Source organism: Scylla paramamosain, chromosome 33 (assembly GCF_035594125.1).
Source record: "Scylla paramamosain isolate STU-SP2022 chromosome 33, ASM3559412v1, whole genome shotgun sequence".
NCBI classification, from domain to species: Eukaryota; Metazoa; Arthropoda; class Malacostraca; order Decapoda; family Portunidae; genus Scylla; species Scylla paramamosain.
Window position 1 is genome coordinate 824,906 of NC_087183.1, and position 25,095 is coordinate 850,000.

The window sequence follows — 25,095 nt, forward strand, 5'->3', positions numbered from 1 at the left end:
TCATAGTACATACAATAAAATGACAGTTCAAAATGTAAACATATCTTTTAACAAGTAGACTTGAATGGTCATTAAGTAGTACAGCAGACCCTTCCTACAGTAAATTCACTACTATTTGTTGACTGGCCTTACTGTCTCATTATTTTACTTTGCTTATTATTATTCTGTTTTGTTTTCTCATTAATACTTGAGTGCCTTCATTTCATCTCTATTATTGTGACTTTGTCTCTCATTATGTTGCTTATGTTGTCTACTCTCACATCATCTGACGGACTGCTCGCCTTCACAGGTCTGGGCGGCTCGGAAGTCTCACTACAAACTGGAGATCCATTCTCTTGGACACAGCTGGAGGCGGACACAAGATTCAAGAGGGAGTCATTTTAACGAGAGCTTCAGGCAGAAAATTCGAGGGGATTTTCATTTCTAAAAATATCTTATTTTTGGGGGGATATTTTGAATCCTTCTTTGTGGAAAAATAACTCCAGATATTATGATTCTAGCTGGAAGTTGACCTGAGCAATGTAGGGTTTGCTGCTGTGTGATTATCATCACCAAGGCACAAGTGTCCGGGATTTAAAGATGATGGAAATGTGTCCTGTGTGCTGCTGTGCTGGGAGAGGGAGAGGAACAGCAGCAGTGGTGGGGCTCTGCTGCTGCTGTCACTGGTGCAGCTGCCTTCCCTCAACATACTGTGTCTTCTCTCACCTGCAATGAACAACTATGAACAATACTTTTGCGATGAAGAACAGTGAATAACACCTCTCCCCATATGGTTGCAAGTCTCTCTCTCTCTCTCTCTCTCTCTCTCTCTCTCTCTCTCTCTCTCTCTCTCTCTCTCTCTCTCTCTCTCTCTCTCTCTCCACAGTCCCACAGTATGTCCCCCACAGTATGTTTACAAACCCACAGTGACTCCCCACAGCCCCTCACCAACACCCTCACCAACAATTGTCTCCACACACACACACCATTACATACACAAATGTTGCAATCTTGTACACACACACACACACACACACACACACACACACACACCACACAAATGTTGCAATCTTGTACACACACACACACACACACACACACACCATTACATACACCAATGTTGCAATCTTGTACAGTGTCTACAATAAAGAATGAAACCAAAATCGACAAGCCTAATTTTCTTGCGGCCTGCGTGAATGTAGTGAGGCTCACAATGTGTGTGTACAAGTGAAGAGTATATTAGATGCATGATTCAAAAATATGAGGCTTACACAAAAATACAGGACACAACTTGATGAGTATGGTGAGTCAAGTGTGAGTGTCAAATGTGAGTCAAAATGCTCAACTTTGAATTAACCTACAACAAAAAGTGACTAAATAAACACACTATGAAAAAATATAATCTCATCAATAAACACTGAAAAAAATTATATACACCAACACAAAATAAATAAATAAATGAAGACTAAGTAAAGCAAATTAATCTGAACGCCAATACACAAACCAACATAGTCGTATATTTTTAAATACTATGGTGAAAGATAATGAAGCTTAAATATTGAAAGAGAGAGAGAGAGAGAAATTTTATGTGGTCTTCTTAAATCAATCTCTCTCTCTCTCTCTCTCTCTCTCTCTCTCTCTCTCTCTCTCTCTCATACACAAACAATAAAAAAAATAAATAAATAAGTAAACAAACAAAATACAAGCAAATAATAATAATAGCCATCCACAAACCAATCCAGTGCATCCACACCAAGCCACACCAAGCCATCCCTATCCAGCCAATCACGAGCCAGCAGCACACACACACACACAGAGGATTGGGAGAAAGGGGAAATAGAGAAAAAGGAAAAGGAAAAAATAATGAAAAAAGGGATGAGGGAGAGAATAAGAGAAAAAAATGGCGAAACAAGAGGAAAATGGGAAAAATAAAGGAAAAATACGAATAAAGACAAAAGGAAAAATGAAGAAGAGGGAAAAAAGGGGAAAATGGAGTGAGGAGGGGAACACTTAGGGAAAACAAACCAAACAATAGGGCATTACATTGTGATTAGGTGCAGCAGGGATGGATCATGAGGATTAGAGAGAGAGAGAGAGAGAGAAAGAGATCTGGTCAGGAATTTAATTTTGTGTTAGTGGTTGACGCCATTTCTCTCTCTCTCTCTCTCTCTCTCTCTCTCTCTCTCTCTCTCTCTCTCTCTCTCTCTCTCTCTCTCTCTCTCCTTACAACAGTTTTCTCTTTCTGCTTACTATCGCTCTTATCTTTCGTTGAGAGAGAGAGAGAGAGAGAGAGAGAGAAGAAAACATATTACACACACACACACACACACACACACTTTTCACAGGCAAGTTAACAACTTTAATGAAAAAAAATAACCCTTTTTACCGTACCTATCACAATAACCCTTTTTTACCTCCTATCCCTTCCCTTCCATATGAAACCGAATCAATAAGAAATATCCCTTGCTTCTCTCCTGTAACTTATAATGAAACGCTCGAATTAATTAATAAGGTGCACAAAGGAGCTTAATTAGTGAACAGGAAAGATTAAAATGCATTGTGGAAAAAAAAAGGTGAAATATGAAGTGAGTTTGAGGGAAGGTGTGTGTGTGTGTGTGTGTGTGTGTGTGTGTGTGTGTGTGAGGCTTAAAAGGTAATGGATTTTACAAGTGAAGAATGTAAAGTATTGTATCCGAAAGCATAAGGGCTTGGACGCCCTGAGTGAAGCGGTTACAGGTGTCTATTGTTTCCGTGGTTGATATATTGAGACAGCTTGTCCGCCACCTTGCAATTTCTTATACTGGGTGTAACGTGAGTTTCTGCAAATACTTAAAAAAAGGTGAAAGAACGTGTAATTGTAAGTAGAGAATGTTGTATACACAAAAGTATTTTAAGGCTTTGTTTACCCGTCAGAGGAGTTGAAAATGTACGGGACTCGCGGGTGTGCTCTGTGACATGACGGACACACGGTTGCATTGTCGCAGCCTCGGAGGTGCCACTTGCTCAAATTACGAACGGTTTAATCTTATTTTTTTGCAGGCTGTGAAATGTTACAGTATCTTATAACAAGACAAATGGTATCAAAAAACATGTAATTTACCGATAAGCATTACATGACAATATTATTGCGGTGATTAAAAATATTCCTGTAAAATGCTACGTGGCATCATCAATACAAGGGAGCAAAGGTAGCGTGTCCAAGCGACCTTGAAAACAGCTGAGTGATGATGACACGCAGCATTTTACAGGAGTACTTTTAATCACCGCAATAATGTTGTCGTGTAATGCTTGTCGGTAAATTACATGCCTTTTAATATCATTTGTCTTATTATAAGATACTGTAATATTCCACAGCCTGCAAAAAATAAGATTAAACCATTCGTAATTTGAGCAAGTGGCACCTCCGAGGCTGAGACAATGCAACCGTCTGTGCTTCACCTCACAGCTACACGCAGGGCACAGCAGCGAGTCCCTTACATTTTTCAACTCCTCTGACGCACGCCGCCCACCACCAGGATCGGCGGGTCGGACATGATGCGGAAGAAGGCGCGGGAGTCGAAGTATTCATCCGCCGTCCACCACTCCCCGACCCGTCGCTGAGAGAGCTGCTCCTTGTGTCACATCTGAGGAAGAGAGAGGTGAAGGTTAGGTCACTCCTGCAGGAACATGAAGGAAGAACGAACACCAACAGACATGGGCACTCGGTGGGATACAAAGGAAACACAAGAAGTAAAAGATAACGACAAGAGGTTGAAATCGATCATAAATGAAGAACAAACAGTAATAGATAAGAGCAAGGGGTTAGATCACTCACAAAGAAATACAAATGAAGAACAAACAACATATCTAACTTGTATTTTGGTTCTTCCGAGGCTGTTTGTGACAAGGCACACTGAGCAATCCTGTAAAGTGGATGTAGGCTGTAAAATGCAAGGATGCAGGCCCGGTGAGAGAGGGAGGGAGGGAGGGAGACAGAAAGGAGGGAAGGAAGGAACGTAGGAGAAAAGAAAGGAATAAATAAAAACAAAGCCTCCCCTACCAAAAATAAATGAATAAATAAATAAAAATAAATAAAAGGAAAACGGAGAATAAAAGAAGAAAGGAAGGTATGAACAAAAGGAGAGGGAAAGGAAGAGAAGGAAAAGAAAACGGGAGAAATCAAATGAAAGAAAGGAAGGCAGGAAGGATGAAAAAAAAAACGAAATAACGGAAAGGTAGAAAACGAAGAAAGGAAATCAAATATATACAAAAAGGAAGGAAGGAAGAAAGAGGAAGGAAAACGATGCCATAAGTAATGAGAGGGTTAAACGAAAAGAAAGAACAGACAAGACTTGAATAGACGAGAGAGAGAAAAAGAGAAAAAAAGACGAGAGAGAGAGAGAGAGAGAGAGAGAGAGAGAGAGAGAGAGAGAGAGAGAGAGAGAGAGAGAGAGAGAGAGAGAGATAAACAAGGTCCGAGAGTGGCGAGGATGGGGGAGGCTGGAGGGTGGTGAAAGAAGGGGTACTGGAATGACTGGCAGGATTGTGACTATCTATCTATCTGTCTATCTATGGCTGCAATGTGAAATACCGAAGCGTGAATGACATGAGTTTAAATATATGACTGAAATTTGCATGAGTAGAACGTGGAGAACATGAGCATGAATGACTGAAGAGTGGATTTATAACTGCCAAGCCAAGCTAAGCAAGCCAAGCCAGGCCAAGCAAGCCAGGCCAAGCAAGCCAGGCCAAGCAAACCAAGCCGTGAAAGGCGAGGCACGCTAAGTTAACCACACACTTTTGATGAGTTATGGAACGTGTGTGTGTGTGTGTGTGTGTGTGTGTGTGTGTGTGTGTGTGTGTGTGTGTGTGTGTGTGTGTGTGTTGTTAGTTGTTGTGTCGTCAGTTGTAAGTGTACATGAGTGAACTTGAGAGAGAGAGAGAGAGAGAGAGAGAGAGAGAGAGAGAGAGAGAGAGAGAGAGAGAGAGAGTCTGACACGCCTCCACGGATCAGTTATAACGTAAACTCTCTCTCTCTCTCTCTCTCTCTCTCTCTCTCTCTCTCTCTCTCTCTCTCTCTCTCTCTCTCTCTCTCTCTCTCTCTCTCGTTTCAGGTCCGCTGCCACAAATCGCCTTAACAGAAATGGACCAAACTCTCATTGGTGCCCATCCATCCAGTGCCAGTGTCCCGCGAGTGATGGATGGCTGGAAGGTTCCTGACTGTACTCACCAAACCCAAACCAAACTCCAAAACACACACAAACCTTCCGTCACCCTCACCTAACCCTTTGTCCTGAAACATCTTAAACCATCCCAAAAATGTTACTCATCTAATCCCAAACCAAAAAATATCCACTAATTTGCCTCGCCAAATTGCAAACGGTCCAAAAACCTTCCTTCATGAACTTCAAGGCCTTCCCTCACTTAAACCCTCGTCCCAAACCATCCATTAGCTTCCCCTCATCAAATTCTAAACCATCCCCCAAACATATCATAATAAAAAACCTGATCAGACAAAAATCTTCCGGCTCCAACCATCAAACCATCCATGAACCTTCCCTGTAAACCCAAAGCATCCATAAACCCTCCCAGTCAATCTCAAACCATCCAAAAATCTTCACTCACCAAAATTGAAACCATACATACAAATCTACAATACTAATACAAAACACAACTATTACCCCACACTTTCCTCTCACCTCAATGCAATTACCCGCAGTACCACTACTGATCTGACATAAACACATAAATTTTCACCTATTAAACTCGACAAAAATCAGACTTTCACCTACAACATTAATATAAAAAACAGCTAATACGCCCACTTTTCCTGTCACTTCAGTGCAATTACCCGCAGTTCCACTAATGACCTCAAAACAGACTTACCACTTCAGCCAAAACCAAACCAGGCGGGACCACCAAAAATAAATTAAGTGCGCATCCCTGAAACAATCACTCGTAAAACCCCACAAGCCTGCAAAGTGGATTAAAAAAAAAAAAAAAAAAACCTGCCGCGAGTTTTGGTCCAGACAACACCGGGAGGCGGCGGGAAGCACAAGGGCCGGGAGGAGAGGACGAAAAGAGGAAACACTGCAGGATGCCTCGGTGTGGTGTGTGTGTGTGTGTGTGTGTGTGTGTGTGTGTGTGTTGGGGGGTGGGTAGGGTGACTGGAAGCATCGATGAGAGTGGGGAGGGCAGGGGATTGTTGAGGACTTGTTGGGTCTTGGTGGTGGTGGTGGTGGTGGTGGTGGTGGTGGTGGTCACGAGGTTATTATTGGCCAGGCAGCATATTTTTATTTTACTCAAACAAAATTTACAGCAGGCTTAAAGCAACACTTTTTTATGTAGCTGTCTACAATGCCAATATATATAACAAAAAGGAATTATATGCTCTCTCTCTCTCTCTCTCTCTCTCTCTCTCTCTCTCTCTCTCTCTCTCTCTCTCTCTCTCTCTCTCTCTCTCTCTCTCTCTCTCTCTCTCTCTCTCTCTCTCTCTCTCTGTGTGTGTGTGTGTGTGTGTGTGTGTGTGTGTGTGTGTGTGTGTGTGTGTGTGTGTGTGTGTGTGTGTGTGTGTGTGTGTGTGTAAGTTCGTAATGTACCGATTTCTTATGTCAAATTTATCGTTTTTTTTTTCTTGCATGTTGGTGCACACAACACTTACTGCTTCAGGTAATGACAACATGCAAAGCAATGAGAGTAACATAAAGAACTTAAGAAAATTAGGGAAGGTACACAAGGAGCCATCAGGCCTATGCGCGGCAGTCCCTGTATAAAACATGTATATTTTTTTTCTCTAAATCATCCTGTATATAAATCTCCGTAATCCTCTAAAGCTCCCTCATGACTCGACACTAATAACCTCATTACAGAGTTCATTCCATTCATCTGCCATTACTCAACATGTAATCTAATAAGAATGTTTTTTTTTTTTTATTCCTGAACACAGAAAGTGTCCTGTAAGGATCTATGGATAATTTCCCACGTAGCTTTTAAGATTTAATGCACAGTATTGAATTAATGAATAATGCATTAACACTTAAGGCAATGAATCCAATTAATTATTTGAAAGCAATTCGCCTTGAGCCATTAAGTCTTAAAAAATGCTGATTCTACTGGGAAAAATACTGTATGTTAAAATGGAAAGAAGATTCACTCACTCTCACACACACACACACACACACACACACACACACACACACACACACACACGCACGCACGCACGCACACACACACACACACACACACACACACACACACACACACACACACACACACACACACACACACACACACACACACACACACACACACACACACACACACACACAGAGAGAGAGAGAGAGAGAGAGAGAGAGAGAGAGAGAGAGAGAGAGAGAGAGAGAGAGAGAGAGAGAGAGAGAGAGAGAGAGAGAGAGACGCTCAATACACTCAACCTTTCCCTCTGTTCTCTTTCAACATGAACCTTTCTGTGTGTGTGTGTGTGTGTGTGTGTGTGTGTGTGTGTGTGTGTGTGTGTGTGTGTGTGTGTGTGTGTGTGTGTGTGTGTGTGTGTGTGTGTTACAAGTTAATAGACTGGATTTCTGATCTATTCAACTATAATCATACTACTACTACTACTACTACTACTACTACTACTACTACTACTACTACCACTACTACCACTACTACTACTACTACTACTACTACTACTGGTGTTGCTTCATCGTTACCATCGCCTGTGTAAAAAGTACCCTTGCTCCCAGGATGTTTGAGAAGACCGCAGAGTGTTTCAGCTGTCAAGTCACACACACTCAGGGATTCACACCTCAAGGAAGACCGAATGACAGACCGTAGTGTGCAATTTTCTCTCCTATCTAGAGGCAGAAGATTTTGTTTTTCTCCTCGATGGTGAAGAACGATTTCATCTGCGCCCTTCTGCTTCACTTATACCAAACTGAATCATGCCATCCCTGTGCCCCCCCCTCCCGCCCCACCAAAAAAAAAAGAAAAAAGAAAAGAAATAGAAAAGGAAACGAAGATGAAACACGAGTGTTACAAAATACAGAAATGACGTACGTTTGAAATCCTGATACTTTTTTTCAACCGACAGTGCAAATAACACAAGGTCTTTTTTTGTACATATATACTTCTTTCTTTCGTCCTCCTCCTCCTTGAGGAACGCCTAGCGGCGTTCCTCAAGGCTCTGTATTAGGACCAGTACTCTTCATAATGTACATAAATGATATTGATGAAGGGATAAACTGCAAAATAAGTAAATTTGCAGACGACACCAAAATAACAAGTAGAGTTACGTCTGTGTCACAATGGCAGGAACTGCAGTGTGACCTCAATAAACTAACAAGCTGGGCAGAAAAATGGCAGATGAGATTCAATATAGAAAAGTGTAAAATTCTACATATCGGAAGCAACAATGTTCAGGCGAGATATGTAATGAATAACATGCCACTGTCAAGTGCTGATAAAGAAAAAGATCTTGGTGTCGTTGTGTCAAACGACCTAAAGCCGAGTCAACACTGCACAGAAACAGTAAAGACGGCAAATAAATTAGTAGGGTTCATTGGAAGAACCTTTGAATTTAAATCAGAAAAGGTTATACTTGCCTTATATAACTCACTGGTGCGCCCTCATCTAGAATACTGTGTACAGTTCTGGTCACCATACTACAAAAAAGACATTGAAAAACTAGAAAAGATACAGCGCAGAGTCACAAAGATGATTCCAAGATTGCGCAATAAGCCGTATGAGGAACGACTGGAAGAACTAAACCTATTTAGTTTAACAAAGCGCAGGATAAGAGGAGACCTAATTGAAGTGTTCAAAATTTTCAAAGGATATAGTAACATTGATGCACATAATTATTTTACCATTGATCATTCTAACCTAACAAGAAATAATGGATTCAAGATTATACCCAAACGTTTTAAATCCCACGAGGCCAAACATTTCTTCTTTAATCGTATAGTAAATATATGGAATAAACTTCCTGCCGAAATTGTAAACAGCAGTACTATTGAATCATTCAAAAATAAAATAGACAAATATTTAAAAGCAAATCCCCAACAAGCTCTCTTCTTGTCCGAATAATTACTAAATTCACTATTTAAACTCTTATTCAACAGTTTTAATATAACTTGTATTATCTTTCAGATAGGCGTATAGAGTTCACCGTAGGGTGAATAGTAGAACTTCCTTTCATCCTTTCCTATGAAAATTTCCATGTCAGTTTTTCCATACTGCATGGTACTTTTCCCAACTATTTCCATGCCAGCGCAAGCTGGAGGGAGTGGTGGGTGGGGAGGAGCCTTCTGCTATGCTGTCCTGTCTCTCTTCACTGTAGCTAGTTAGAAGTAGTTACCAAACAGCCTTGCAAGGACCAAAAGGTTTGTTGCTGTTTGGCTTTCCTTTGTATTCCTTTGTATTCCCGTCACGAGGACAGAAGAGCTATTTCTTACTATCCAGAATCACTTTTTCACTTACAATTTCCAACTTTCTCCTTCAGCATCTCTTCATTTCCTCCTCCTTCTCCTCCTCCTCCTCCTCCTCCTCCTCCTCCTCCTTTCCTTTTTTCTTCCACTCGACTAGTCTCAGATCAGGGGAAGGAAGGAAAGTGTTTGTGTGTGTGTGTGTGTGTGTGTGTGTGTGTGTGTGTGTGTGTGTGTGTGTGTGTGTGTGTGTGTGTGTGTGAGAGAGAGAGAGAGAGAGAGAGAGAGAGAGAGAGAGAGAGAGAGAGAGAGAGAGAGAGAGAGAGAGGAGAGAGAGAGAGAGAGAGAGAGAGAGAGAGAGAGAGAGAGAGAGAGAGACGTATACATACAGTAGTATAACCTGACTTAATGACTGGAAAGGGGAAATGAAGAGAAACATGAGAAAAACGGAACTGATGAAAGGATGAGTCTGCATCATTAACTAACACAGGAAAAAGGGTAAGAGGAAGAGGAGGAGGAGGAGGAGGAATTGGAGGAAGCGAAAAGGAAATACAACAAAAACGGCAAGAAAACAAGCATTAGGGGATCAAGAAGTAAGCAAAGAATAGGAGGAGGAGGAGGAGGAGGAGGAGGAGGAGGAGGAGGAGGAGGAGCAGAAATACAAAGGTATAAAAAGGAATATAAAGGAAAACCAAACAGCAACAGACCTTTTTGTCCTTGCAAGGCTGTTTGGTAACTACTTCTAACTAGCTACAGGGAAGAGAGACAGGACAGCAAAGGACGATGAGGAAGCGAAAAGGAAATACAACAACAAAAACAACAACAAAACAAGCATCTGGGGATCAAGAAGTAAACAAAGAGGAGGAGGAGGAGGAGGAGGAGGAGGAGGAGGAGGAGGAGGAGATTATACATCGTTGGCTTTCAGAAAGGAGCGTAAAAAGAAGCCAGCGTGTCAGTCTTACTCCCTTCCTACCTTCCTTCCTTCAGTCCCTCCCTCCTTCTCTCCTTTCCTCCCCTTTCTCTTCTCCTCTTCCCTCCTTCCCTCCCCTTTCCCTTCTCCTTCACAGCCTCGCTGATATGAAAGAGAAGGAATTCTTAACTTTTCCTTCAATCGCTTCCTCTCTTTTGTCCTCTGTCTTACACGCACTTGAGAGAGAGAGAGAGAGAGAGAGAGAGAGAGAGAGAGAGAGAGAGAGAGAGAGAGAGAGAGAGAGAGAGAGAGAGAGAGAGAGAGAGAGAGAGAGAGAGAGAGAGAGAGAGAGAGTTTTCTTTAAATCCTCGTGGTCTAGTGTTCCTTTCTTGACAAGAAGAGTAAAATGTTTCCTCAAGTGGCGGAAGAGCACACTCCAGGCACGGGGAAGCCAGGTGCCCCCACTCACCCACAGGTAAGAGCTGGAGCACGCACGCACGCACACACACACGCGCGCGCACACACACACACACACACACACACACACACACACACAGCGAGGCAAAGGAATGGGGAGGAGATGTGTGTGTGTTTTTCTGACCTGAAGTATGTAGCAGTTTAATACAGATGCTTGGTATTCATGTACATATAAAGCCACCTCGCGAATGAGTTAAAAGATGCATTCATTTGTAATACGTATAGTGAACACACACACACACACACACACACACACAGATGAGAAGATTACTTGACAACTTGCACCAGGTTAATCAGCTTCGTGACAACCTGTATCATCACTGGGGGAGGGGAGGGAAGACACCTGTAACAAACCGTTACTCTCCTCCTTCCTGCCTCTAATGACAGCAAGTCCTGCAGGGAAGACCAAGAGTGAGGAGAGGAGAGTGAAGTGGATCAGTAGATGAGATGATAAGATAATGAGGGAGGAGGACTAGGTGATGGTGGTGGTGGTGGTGGAGGAGGTAAGAAGAAATTTCGTTATGACTATCATGGAAACTTTGTGTGTGTGTGTGTGTGTGTGTGTGTGTGTGTGTGATCTCTGCAACCTTACATACTTTGCAAATATTTCACGCATATTTCTCATGATTCTTACTGTTACATAATCTCTCTCTCTCTCTCTCTCTCTCTCTCTCTCTCTCTCTCTCTCTCCATATCGTTCTTCAAGTTCACTCGCTGACTCGCTCACTCGCTGACTCGCTCACTCGCTGACTCACTCACTCGTTGGCTCTAACAAGGCCATGAGCGCTGCTTCACGACCTCTCTCCCCTGCCAGCTAACAAGTGTGAAAATCTACAGTATTGGCGAGCTCTCTTTCACTTTAATTTTTCTGCGCCTCCCTCTGTAGCCCCATGAATAGCGTAGGATCAAAATTTCCATCACCTTTCATCATTTTTCATCCATCTCACTGTGGGACTGAATGATACAAAGGCAGTAGAGAAAAGGGAAGGTGTAGGAAGATTACTGATGAAGATTATGACTAGTAGAGACGTAAGGAAACACGAGGAAAGGAACATTTGAAGAGTAGAAGGAAAAGAATTAGAGTAAAAGATGTGAGAAGGAAGAGGAGGAAAGGCAGTAGATAGGATAGGGGAGGAAGAGAAGAAAGACTGAAAAAGGAAGAAAGGGAAGAAAAATAGATGGGGAATAAGAAGAGTAGGAGGAATGAGTAGGAAAGGAGTAGAGACAGCAGGAAGAAGTTAGGAAAGCAGAACGCGTGAAAGGAAAGCAACCAGTAAGAGGAAGAAAGAGGAAGAGAAAGATGAGGAGGAGAAGAATGAGGAGAGGATAAGAAAATGAGGAAACCAGGAAGTGTTAGACAAGAAGACCTGGAAGAACAGGAAGAAAGAGCAGGAGGAAGAAAGAAGGTAAAGAGGAGGAAGGAAGGGAAGGAGGGAGAGAGAAAGAGGGTGTGAGGGCCTTCTTAAGACTGTCAGCTGAGGTCAAGAGTCTAGATAGAATTACAACGCTCCCTGCCTTGTATGTATGAGTATTTTCACACTACAACGAGGTCACAGGAACCATATCGAAAAAAAAGGAGTAATTTTTCTATTTAAATTTCCCCTCACCATTTTTTTTTATCGTCATTTTTTTCTCTCGTTATTTTCTCATGTACACATTTCCCCCACTGAACAGTTTTCCTTTTATTTTTTTTTCTTTCTGGTAATTTTCCCTGTGGTCATTTTCCTTTTAGTAATTATTTTCCTCTCTAGTCATTTTCTTCTTTAGATATTTTCCTTTGTAGACATGATTCCCTCAAGTAATTTTCCTTTGTAGTGGTGTTTCTCTCTTGATATTTTCCTATTGTACACATTTTCCCCTCTATTAATTTTTCCCTCTAATAATTTTTCCCTTTAAACATTCTCCCCTCTGGACACATTCCCCTCAAGGCATTTTTTCAACATTTTTCCCTCTGAAGTTCACAGTACGAAGAAAAACTGATATAATCAACACTTTCCATCCTGACCATCCACTGTGAACCATACAAGTCCTTCCATCCTTCCATCAGTCATCCTGGTACATCCCAGTTTTCTATCCTTCCATCCTTCCACCAACCATCCAAGCCATCCACTATCAACCATCCCATCCACCATTCTAGTCCATCCATCATTCCACCTATCTACTCCCTCCTTCCCACCGCCAGCCAGCCTCCCTCTCCGTCCCTCGCCGTCCGCTAATCACTAATTTCAGGGCATTCACGTTCCCTCAAGCAGGCAATCAGGCAAGCAGAGGCTGAGGTGAGCACTGGTCAGCGAAAAGCAAAGGTGTGCACGAATTTCATGGAGTCAGTCAGGTGAACAACGTGTCAAGGTAATGAGCTTGTGATACTGTTGATGTTATCCTTTTTTTTCTTTTTTTCTTTTCTTTTTTCTTCTTTTCTCTATTCTCGTGTTCCTCTGTTTTTCATGTTCCCTTACTCCGTCTTACTTATTTTTTCTCTCTCTTTTCTTCTCTTTCTGTTTCTTGTCCTCCTACGACGTCCCCCTCCTCCTCTTCCTTCATTGTCAATTTCCCCTTCCTCTTCTTCTTCCTTCTCTTCGACCTTCTATTTTTAATTCTTCTCCTCCTGTTTCTCCTTTTCCTTCTCCTCTTCATCTGATCCTTTCTCTTCATTTTCATGTTCTCTTATTCATCCCTCTGGTTCACTTCTTCATTTTCTTTCTCTTTTCCAGTTTCGTAACCTTCATACTTATCACTAAACTTTCTCTTCATTTCCCTATTTTCCTCTTCAGATTTTCACTCCCACTTGTCTCCGCTGTACTTATATTTCTTTTATTCCGCTAAGTACTCCTCCTCCTCCTCCTCTTCCTCAAGGCTCTGTATTAGGACCAGTACTCTTCATAATGTACATAAATGATATTGATGAAGGGATAAACTGCAAAATAAGTAAATTTGCAGACGACACCAAAATAACAAGTAGAGTTACGTCTGTGTCACAATGGCAGGAACTGCAGTGTGACCTCAATAAACTAACAAGCTGGGCAGAAAAATGGCAGATGAAATTCAATATAGAAAAGTGCAAAATTCTACATATCGGAAGCAACAATGTTCAGGCGAGATATGTAATGAATAACATGCCACTGTCAAGTGCTGATAAAGAAAAAGATCTTGGTGTCGTTGTGTCAAACGACCTAAAGCCGAGTCAACACTGCACAGAAACAGTAAAGACGGCAAATAAATTAGTAGGGTTCATTGGAAGAACCTTTGAATTTAAATCAGAAAAGGTTATACATGCCTTATATAACTCACTGGTGCGCCCTCATCTAGAATACTGTGTACAGTTCTGGTCACCATACTACAAAAAAGACATTGAAAAACTAGAAAAGATACAGCGCAGAGTCACAAAGATGATTCCAAGATTGCGCAATAAGCCGTATGAGGAACGACTGGAAGAACTAAACCTATTTAGTTTAACAAAGCGCATGATAAGAGGAGACCTAATTGAAATGTTCAAAATTTTCAAAGGATATAGTAACATTGATGCATATAAATATTTTACCATTGATCATTCTAACCTAACAAGAAATAATGGATTCAAGATTATACCCAAACGTTTTAAATCCCACGAGGCCAAACATTTCTTCTTTAATCGTAAAGTAAATATATGGAATAAACTTCCTGCCGAAATTGTGAACAGCAATACTATTGAATCATTCAAAAATAAAATAGACAAATATTTAAAAACAAATCCCCAACAAGCTCTCTTCTTGTCCGAATAATTACTAAATTCACTATTAAACTCTTATTCAACAGACACCAATTTTAATATAACTTGTATTAACTTTCAGATAGGCGTATAGAGTTCACCGTAGGGTGAATAGTAGAACTTCCTTTCATCCTTTCCTATGAAAATTTCCATGTCAGTTTTTCCATACTGCATGGTACTTTTCCCAACTATTTCCATGCCAGCGCAAGCTGGAGGGAGTGGTGGGTGGGGAGGAGCCTTCTGCTATGCTGTCCTGTCTCTCTTCACTGTAGCTAGTTAGAAGTAGTTACCAAACAGCCTTGCAAGGACCAAAAGGTCTGTTGCTGTTTGGCTTTCCTTTGTATTCCTTTGTATTCCTTTGTATTCCTCCTCCTCCTCCTCCTCCTCCTCCTCCTCCTCCTCCTTTATCGGTTTATGTCTTCCCAGGTCGTGTTCACCCCACGTAAGGCAGCGAAGCGTGAGAGAGGAAGGTCGAGGGGAGAGGCGCCCCCCACCCTCAGTAAACCAGCTAGCCCCTCCCTACACAATGATCATTATTGTAGCAGCAGGTGATCAAGGACTCAACATAACCAGCGGGAGAAACACGCATGACAACTTCAGTAAGCATCTCTGTAGCCTCTGAAAATAGCCCTGGTGAGACAGAAAAAGCTTAAGAACACGAGGCTATAAGAACATTACAAAGGAAACAAGGGAAGCTGCAAGAAGCCATCAGGCCTACACGTGGCAATATTTACAAAACACATCAATTTCCACTAATCATTCATAAATTTGTCCAATCTTTTAAAACTCCAAAATAACTCTGCACTAATGACCTGATTCCTTACTCTGTTCCATTCATCTACCTATCTATTTATGAACCAGTCTCTTCTAGTCTCTTTAAGTCAATCTTGAACCTGTCAGGAAAAAAAGCACAGAGGACCCGAGTGGAGAATAATGAAGGTGTTTATATCCAAGTAAATACTGACAACACCTGAGCCTCTGCAACGTGTTCACTGTCCTGTAATGAGTCTCCTGTAACACCCTGGAGTGACGTGCACCCTAACTGCCGCCACTAGGTGAGGAACGATTGCTGCTGTATACTAGGGACCGAGTGAGGAGAGACTGACTATGTGATAAATGTGGAGGGAACTGGTGGTGGTGGTGGTGGTGGTGGTGGTGGTGGTGGTGGTGAAGAAGAGAAAGAAGAAAAAAAGTAGTTGTGGTGGTGGTAGTGGTGGTGGAAGAAGAAAATGAAAAGAAAGAGAAGAAAAAAGAAAAGGAAAAGGGCGGGGAGAGGAGGTGAAGGAGAAAAGGACACAAAAAAAGGAGTAACAAGAAGACAAGAACAACACCAGTAAATACAAACAATATAAAACAAAGAAACGAGGAAGGAAAGGCAGGTCAAACAAGAAAGAACAAACAAACAAACAAACAAAAAATTCTCCTCCACAATCCCAATTCTCACCTATAACAATAAATAAATAAATAAACAAAACTTGAAAACACAACACTCATCTCTTCCTTAAACTTTCTTTTTCTTCAACCCTTTCCATTCTCCCTTCCCTCCCTCTCTCTCTCCCCCCCTCCCCCCTCCCCCCTTCCCATCCTCCCTCTCCCCTCTCCCTTCTCTACCTTCTCCCCCTTCCTCCCCTCTCCATTCTTCCATATCCCCTCAAGCAAGCTTTAATAGTGACTTCTCAAAACTCCCTCAAGAACTTTTAATTAATCCAGACGCGCAAAACTCTCTCTCTCTCTCTCTCTCTCTCTCTCTCTCTCTCTCTCTCTCTCTCTCTCTCTCTCTCTCTCTCTCTCTCTCTCTCTCAACAAAACTATGGCGACACATGCTGAGTTGATTATGATCGTCTTTTATTATTATCATTATTATTATTATTATTATTATTATTATTATTATTATTATCGACACTATCATCATTAATATATCATCATTATCATTGTTCTTCGTGGTGGTGGTGGTGGTGGTGGTGGTGGTGGTGGTCCTGGTGGTGTTTTCACTTTTCATCACATGAATGACTGAAGAAACCGTAGAAAATATTAGAAAACACAGCTCTCTCTCTCTCTCTCTCTCTCTCTCTGCACATGTGATGCAGAAATATAACCATAACTCAGTTTACTCTTTAGTTTTGGAAATAATTTGGAAATGTTTGTTGCCTCAGACACCGGTGTTTGTTGCCTCAGACACCGGTGTTTTAGTGACGAAAAGAAGATGAGGTTTACAAGAGGAGAGGTGGTGTTCTACAGATTGAAAATTAGTTCTATGACCGCGAACGTTGCAGAAGTTTATAAAAAAAAAAAAAGTTGAGGGAGGTGTCAAGGCATTTAGGGTCGATATCTGAAGAGCAGTCCTACCTGGGGACATTTGTGGTCCCCTCCCCAGATGGGGACTCCGAGGTGAAAGACTAATACTATATATATATATATATATATATATATATATATATATATATATATATATATATATATATATATATATATATATATATATATATATATATGAATTTGGATGAGCAGTGAAGGAATGAGGGAAAGATAATGGTTCATAGAGTCATCCTTCCCCGCAAAAAAAAAAAAAAAGACATATTTGAAAGAAAGGCAATGTAGTTTTTATTGAGGACACTTGTGTGTGGAGACAGCTCCAGTCACAGGCAGCAGGAAATACAGACCATGTCGGAGAAAGAAGCAGCAAGTTATTAACTACGTAACTGTGTTGACACCAAGCAAATGTAATAAAATTGCATACACCAAGGAGCACCGCAGCTGTTTATGTGACACACCCATTATATCAAACTGCCTCGCGCCCCGTCTATGTAATCCTCAGTTAATGGATTAACACCAACTCTACCTTAAGTGTGTGTGTGTGTGTGTGTGTGTGTGTGTGTGTGTGTGTGTGTGTGTGTGTGTTTTCTCTCTCTTATCACTGGTAAATAGAAAAACTGTTTTAATACTTGTCTGCTTCCTAGTGCTGAATGAATAAAACACACACACACACACACACACACACTTTTTGTTTAGTGACCAACAACGAAACAAGCACAAAAGGTGTGAAGTGTCCTGTCATCCTTTACGCTGCCAGTAGTGTCTTTGACAGCCACACTTTATACCATTCTACAAAGGCTGATGAAGAGCCACGTAAGTCAAGGGGTTCGAACAGTACCAGCTGCCTTTCACTCCATTCTTTCACTTCGTATTCACCCATATTTCCCTCTCTATATATATTGTTCTTCTTTACTTCCCCCACTCTTTTCTTTCCGTTCCGTTCCGAACAGTACCCAATTTCACTGACCATCGATAAAATAAACAGTAAAAAGGCTGAAGTACTCGGGCCACACTGTTCTTCGTGGCCTGCCAGTGGTGCCTCTCAAACCCACACTTCACACCAACACGTTTCACAAAGACTCAGAAGCCGCGTCACTCAAAAGGCTCGGGCAGTACCTGAATTGCACGACAGGGGAGGGACACACACCGCTGCCAATACAATACACCTGCCAGTACTCAAAGCTGCACCACCTCCCAGCCCAGCAGCTCGAAGAGACCTTACACGCAGGATTACATACACCAGGACTTCGCGAGGGGTTGCCAAGGTCTGCCTGCCGCTCTCCTCACTCGTTCCAAGATATAATTCCCTTCCGGCCGCAGATTTCCATGCAGGCTTTCAGTACACGAGTTCCAGGCGACGCGTGGACAGACAGACAAACATGAGCAGCTTGTAGACCCAGTGTTGTTCTACATAAACCTACTGTCATGTTATTGGCCGAGTTTACCTTGAATGGGATCACGTTTTCTTAGTGTCCCCCGTGTTCCGGTTACCTGCCATTCGGACATTATCCTTATTATTGGTTATAAGTAGTGTAAGGCTTATTTACTCTTTTTATATCATGTAGTATTATTTTCTTCATAATTTAAATTCTCTATATCTTTGTATGTATAAGGGAGGAAGTATAATTGAGGTGGAAATATGTTGAAACGAGGGGAGCTTGAGTGGGCAACAACACATTCCAAGGAGGGGAAGGTCGTGAGGTATATCGGAGGGAAGGCGTCTCTCAGGGAAGGATCCTGGTGTGGTTTGGTGATGGAGTGAGTTTGTGGAGGTATTAGTGGTGTAGCGGTATAACCTTGATATCCAGGATCAGGTTAGTGAGTCTTTTGTGGTACCAAGAGCTCTTGTCCGCTCAAATTCGGTTGTTGAGTTTGTGCCGGTGACGCTGTTCGAAGGGGTCATACTTAGGTCAAACTGGCAGCCATTTTGTGAGTGGAGGTTGTGGTGTTGACCTTGAAAGCTGGTGTTGTGGTGTATTGGTGATTTTTGGGATGATGATATGGTGTTATGGGTAATCTTTGGTGATGGTGGTAATCTCCTGTGAGGCTTGAGGAGGTGAAATACGGGAATTATTGTCTGGGGACGCGGTAATGGCGTCTGAGTAAATTCCTGCGGTTGAGGGGAATATTTCAGTGACTGGTGGAGGTGTAAACGGGTTGTGGTGTTGTGGGAAGTGACGAGAACGTCATGTAGTAACGTGTGCTACCTCATGTTGTTTGTGAATTATTATTAATATTAATATATGTGCTTGTAACATAGAATAATCGTGTTTTCTACTCCCCCAACATTGATCTGGTATTAGAGGTGATTCCACGTGTGCTGAGTCAAGGTAAAGGTGGAGTGAGAGATAATTCTGGCGATTTCTGATAGGTCAGGTAGGCACTCGAAGCCTTTAAAAATCCAGACCTTTAAAACTTTCCGGGATCAGTGTAACGTCCACTTTCTTGGAAAGATAACCGGGATCGTACGATCGTAAGTAAGTAAGCGATCGTGCAATACACACCACAAGAAATCGCTGGGATGGAATTGATGTTGCAGATGAGGAACTTAATTACAGTGCCTTGTGGAAGGAAATGTTATTCTTTAAGGCTTGCATGTGGAGTTTATTGTTACGACCATCTAACCTAAAATGTAATGCTGGAAGTGACAAACACGACTCTAATAAATCTGTTGGAAGGAAAGGAGCCTCTTTTTGCCATACTTGAGAAATTTCCGTTGTGGTAAATGTATAAAACAAAATATGCACTTAAGAGTAGCTTGCTTACACGCACAAAACAAGTGCCTTGTGGTTCAGTCAGTTAACGCTAGTCTTTTCAATCTGCTCAGTTCAAACTCTGGTCACGTCCACCTCCCTCATCAAAAAAGTAATAAATAAAAATAAAACATACACTTACGTGCCAAAAATGAGCCCTGGAAATAAAACTAACGCTATAAATAAAGAAAACACAAACTTCTTCTCACTTTGCCAGGAATGTGGCTCAGATTTCTATCCAGAGGAACTGAAGGAGAAAAGAAAATGTTTGCCTAAGACTCCCTAGCTTGTAAAGACACGCTCTGGGATGAATCTGCCGCTACACATTAACAAAACACATCCCTTTCTATTCCATGAAACGAAGCCTTCACCTTGAACGTGGCTCAGATTATTGTCCTCAAAAGTTTGGCGAGAGAAAAATGAAATATTTCCTTAAAGACTAATAAAACTTTTCATAATGAACATGGTTTAAAATCTGCCCAGAACAATTCTGAAAAAAAAAAAAACTTAAAATCTACATCAGAGAAGGATTTGCACTGCCACATTACAAGGCACAGATAAGGAATTCTAATCCTCCCTTAGTTTTCTGGAACGTGGTTTAAACTAGTCAAGAAGAATTAAGAAAAGGAGAATAAATCACTTAAACTCAGTAACTTACATAACAAAAGGAATCACATTAGTATAACAAAACCCACAAATAAGTCATGTACTCGTTGGTCGTCACTTTTCAGGGAAGTGGTTGAGATTCTGTCGTGATGAAATAAAAAGACCAAAAGGCCAACGATAAAGAACTGACTCTTCCCGCCTCACACTCCAGGCACGTGATGAAATTCTGTCTTCAAGACCTTACAAAAACAATACTTAAGTTACACACCACAAGGAATCGTATTACAAAAACAAAAGCTTCAGGTAAAGAGAACTCCTCTCCTCACTTTTATGAACCATGCCTCAAATTCCATCGCAAAAAAAAAAAAAGATAAATAAATAAATAAATACAATATATATATATATATATATATATATATATATATATATATATATATATATATATATATATATATATATATATATATATATATATATATATATATATATATATATATATATATATATATATATATATATATATATATATATATATATATATATATATATATATATATATATATATATATATATATATATATATATATATATATATATATATATATATATATATATATATATATATATATATATATATATATATATATATATATATATATATATATATATATATATATATTGTATATATATATATATATATGTATATATATATATATGTATATATATATATATATATATATATATATATATATATATATATATATATATATATATATATATATATATATATATATATATATATATATATATATATATATATATATATATATATATATATATATATATATATATATATATATATATATATATATATATATATATATATATATATATATATATATATATATATATATATATATATATATATATATATATATATATATATATATATATAAAACGAAAAAACTGAACTTAAGACTTCCTAGACTAGAGGACGTAAGAGAAGGAATCACATTAGTAGAAAAAAGGGTAAAGATTATGAAGGCTCCTTTCCTCACTTTGTGAACGTAATTAAAACCTCCTCTAAAAACTCAGAACACAAGAAAATATCAGCTTAGTACACACATACCAGATGGAATCGTGTTACTAAACCAAGGTAGAAAATATGTACTGAAGACTATTAACGTTACATCGCAGAACAAATCATATCACCAGAAAGTTTAAAGGTAAAGAAGACACAGGCCTTCCCACTCTGAAGGACGTGTTTGAAATTTCTCCCCTGAGGAATTACAAAAACGAGAAAATGTCAGTTTGAGATTATCGAACCTAGGAAACAGGAGGAATCGTAGGAGTAGAACAAAGGACAGAGAAAAATCATCTCACTTTCCAAGAACATGTTTGATATTTATGTCGTAAAGAACTTTCAAAGTGAGAAAAATATTTCGTGGAAAGCACTAAAGTTACGGCAGAAGGAATGGTATCAGTACAACAAAGGTTAGGGATACAGACTATGCATCCCTCCTCACTGTTAAGGAACGTGGCTAAGATTATGTGCTGAACAATATAAAAAGTGAAAATAAATATCTATTAAACATTACTATATTTAAATACTCGTAGCACAGAGATTCGTATTAATGGAACAAACACTGAAGGTAAAGAATTGACTCGTATTTCCTCACTTTCCAGAAAGAAATGTTTTATAATTGTGTAGAATTAAGACACAAGAAAATATCAACTTAACACTTCCCAACCCACGAAGCAGAATGAATATTAACAGTAGAACAAAGGCTATACAAAAAGAAGACTCTGCCCTCAGTTTCCTGCGACCTGCGTGGAGTCCTGCCGTGGAGAGCTTAGAAAACGAGGACTGTAAGTGGGAGGGAAATCTTTACTGGATTATATATTTTTTATTGTTCTTTTTTTATTAGTATTATCATTTAAGAACTCGTGCCAAGGACAACAAAAACTACAATGTTCCTTGAAGACTGTGAGTGAGAGGGAAGAGGTTCACTTTATTTTTGTATTCATGCAATAAAAAAAAAAAAAAACTCACTCAAGACGCCAGAGTGTGGGAGTCCATAGGCAAGTCCAACAATTTAAACCAAATGTGAAGCAAAAGGTTTTATTTTCATGAGGTTTTCTCTGGTCTATTCCAGTTCGTTTCGTCTCCTCATGAAGGGCGTTGGCAAACATTTCTTCCTCTCACTTTCTTAACACTAGGTGGACACTTTATAGGAAGTTACTAATTTTCCCGCACGATAGTATTCATCATCGAAGCGCCCCCGCGGTGCAGTGACCAGCGCCTCACTGCATCAATGATTCTAACTGAGTCATGACGCCGCAACATCCAGTTGCGGCGAAAAAAGGAGGTTTCCACGATCGAACGTGAACCTTCAGACTGTCACACAAACCACATACCACAGAGCCTACCAGAGAGAGAGAGAGAGAGAGAGAGAGAGATGAGAAGTTACATAGGTAGATAAGACAGATATATAAATAGATGGATAAAATTAGACAAACAGATGCAGATAGATAGATAGATAGAATGATAGATAGATAGATAGATAGATAGATAGATAGATAGATAGATAGAATGATGCAGAGAAAGAAAGACACATAGTGAACTGTTCATGTTGACAAGTAGTTGGGTTTAGGAAGGGGGATACAAACTCAGGGAGGAGTTAGGATTCTTTTAATCTCTAACGTTTCGGCGGAATAGCCATCCTCAGAGAGACTGATTTACATGAGTGAAAACACACTATTTATAACAATCATACACAATTTTCTCATTTGACATTCGTACAGAGTATTGCCACCCTGGCGTGTACCTCACCTAATTTTGTTTTCCTAGTCAGGTGGCATTACCCGCCTACGTGACGAGCCTTTACTGGGGATTTTCCTTGTACCTGACCTGAGGGCCAATCAAATGTCAAATGAGAAAATTTTGTATGATTGTTATAAATAGTGTGTTTTCACTCATGTAAATCAGTCTCTCTGAGGATGGCTATTCAGCCGAAACGTTAGAGATTAAAAGAATCCTAACTCCTCCCTGGGTTTGTATCTCCCTTCTTAAACCCAAAGACACATAGATAGATAGACAGACAGAACAAAACTGAGATAAATAGAAAAAAAATGACATTGATGTATCGGCACAAAGACAAATCAACAGATAGACAAACAGACAGACAAACAACCAGCTAACATCCCACCCCAAGTATAACTGAGATCCCTGATATTCACTTTAAAATAAGTCAATGTAAATACCTAAAGGCCAATACTAATGCTGCTTCCTGGCCTCCTCGTGGACACACACACACACACACACACACACACGGTAATGACTTGTGCAATTACGGGGCGTGCGGGGGTCGTTACTGCTAAATTTGGGGAGTAGAGAAGCTGAGGGGTGGGTGGCATGGTAAGCAGGAGAGAGGAGGCGAGGCTAGAAAGACAGGGTTGTGGAGGTTAGACTGAGGAGGTGAGGCTAGGGAAGGCTGGGAAGGTGAGGCTAGGGAAGCGAAGCTAGGAACAGGAAGCTGGAAAGATGGCGCTGGGGAGGTGAGACTAGGGGAGGTAAGGCTGGGGAGGCTGGGTTGGGGTGGGGCTGGTGGGGGTAAAGATAAACCCATGGCAACAAGGTAAGTCACTCCCAATTTCATGAGATGAACAGTGATTCTAGTAACGAGTGTTGATTCACCTCAGCTCTCTCACTCTTGACTCCTCACATGATTCCTCGAGTGGATGAGTTGATGATGAATCAGAGTGAGTTGATGTGGTGGAGGTGAAGGATGTGCTGATGAGGGAAAGGCAGTTGATGATGGTTATGAAAGTGATGGAGGAACAAACAGCGACAAGGAAGTGGAAGATAATATCGGAGTGGTGGAACGGCAGAGGATGTGCTGGTGATCAGAAAGACTACCATGGTTAATGTTTGCGATGATTCCTGATTGCAGACTTTACGGTAAACATTCAAGAAACAAGTGTAATATACCTGGGAATGTTGTGACAGCGGCGAGGTGCGTGGTGAGGGAGCAGAGACGCCTCGACAGTAAACGCACTGCGCACTCCCTCCAACACTCAAGCCTATTTTCGTGTCCCTCAGCCATTTCAAGCCTCCCATTTCAAGCACCATTCCTTTAGATTCATCGCACTGGAAACACTTACGTCCTAGATAGTCATATGAAATACAAAAAAACTGATAACTATGCAAAATTAAGAAAATATTAGTTATTAATGGTCTGGCAACTGTGATTCCTCAACCGCTTGTTTCCTACTAGCCTAGCGAGGAACGACACACCAGTTTCACTAGCAGTATATGTCCAAATACACTTATTACCAAGTTAACATACCTGCTGACCACTGTGGACAAGCTTTGGGAGAGTCTTGGTTCACCTAGAGCCCAAATAAGCGTCCAAGAAAACACAGAAGACTCACACGTACACCACAACGAAGCTGACGCCACTGACCACTGACTGACTGGCTGAAGTGAGTCGCGTAGCTTCTCTTCCTTGTCTCGAAGCCACTCGGGACTTCGGCGGCACTGTCAAATATAAAAGAACACGGTTAAATGTACAGAATGCTTTAAAAGTTTCAAAATATGTATGAACAATTAATTTCGGTACAATATTAGTAACAATCTACACTACACCTGCATTTTTTCATAATCTGGCACCTTTTTTATATCCTTTTTCATATTGCAATGGACTCACTTTCTGCTTGTAAGAAGGGAGAGCGAGAGTATAAAGCAAGGTTAGGGAATTGAGCCTGTAGGACCCGAAGACCCATTGCAGCATCATATAACTGAACACCGGCCAGTAACACGAAATACCGAGGCCACAGTTCGGATTTGGTGTTCTGTAAGTACTTTCCCTACGACAATAATGGGGGTCTTGAAGAGTGTGTCCATAATGA

The 25,095-nt window shown here is 40.6% G+C and overlaps 1 protein-coding gene and 1 long non-coding RNA gene across 5 annotated transcripts in view; one reads left to right on the forward strand and one right to left on the reverse strand.

Annotated features, from left to right (window-relative positions):
- The window catches only part of LOC135089511 (solute carrier family 35 member F3-like), a 124,698-nt gene extending 123,556 nt beyond the window's left edge, over window positions 1–1,142 (forward strand). For all 4 annotated transcript variants that reach the window (XM_063985089.1, XM_063985091.1, XM_063985090.1 and 1 more), the window contains one exon: window positions 290–1,142. The gene's annotated coding sequence lies outside the window, so the exon portion shown is untranslated. The remainder of the gene's footprint in view (window positions 1–289) is intronic.
- The window catches only part of LOC135089513 (uncharacterized), a 25,382-nt gene continuing 851 nt past the window's right edge, over window positions 565–25,095 (reverse strand). Inside the window, exons 2-4 of the long non-coding RNA XR_010261511.1 lie at window positions 24,534–24,724; window positions 3,457–3,602; window positions 565–705 (exon numbers count right to left, since the gene is read on the reverse strand). This is a non-coding gene — a long non-coding RNA (uncharacterized LOC135089513). The remainder of the gene's footprint in view (window positions 706–3,456; window positions 3,603–24,533; window positions 24,725–25,095) is intronic.